Source organism: Acanthisitta chloris, unplaced genomic scaffold (genome assembly GCF_000695815.1).
Source record: "Acanthisitta chloris isolate BGI_N310 unplaced genomic scaffold, ASM69581v1 scaffold13286, whole genome shotgun sequence".
NCBI lineage: Eukaryota > Metazoa > Chordata > Aves > Passeriformes > Acanthisittidae > Acanthisitta > Acanthisitta chloris.
The window spans coordinates 6721-7062 of record NW_008676530.1 but is presented as its reverse complement, the minus strand read 5'-3'; positions in this window follow the sequence as shown (position 1 = coordinate 7062).

The following is a 342-nucleotide window of genomic DNA, read 5'->3' as shown; positions in this document are numbered from 1 at the left end:
TCCTGGCCCGGGGGTGTAAACAGGCCTGGGCACAGGAGGCCCAGGTGTCACTGGGTTGTACCAGGCCCGTGTCGTGTTCTACCTGTCGCATCTCTCACCTGCATGTTCACACACCACCTCGGTGCATGATTCTCGACCCGTTTCCCAGTGCTACACACCAGCTGTGTGCTGGTGCCAGATAGATACGTTTCCTACCTGAAGGAGTTAATAATGCATTAGTTACTGGGTTTGTCTTCTTTTGCTTATAATTAAGTGATAGAGTTAATAATATTAATACTTTGTTAGTAATCATAATAAGTAATGATTAGGATTGAGCCATATAAGATCATTTGAAACAAACTC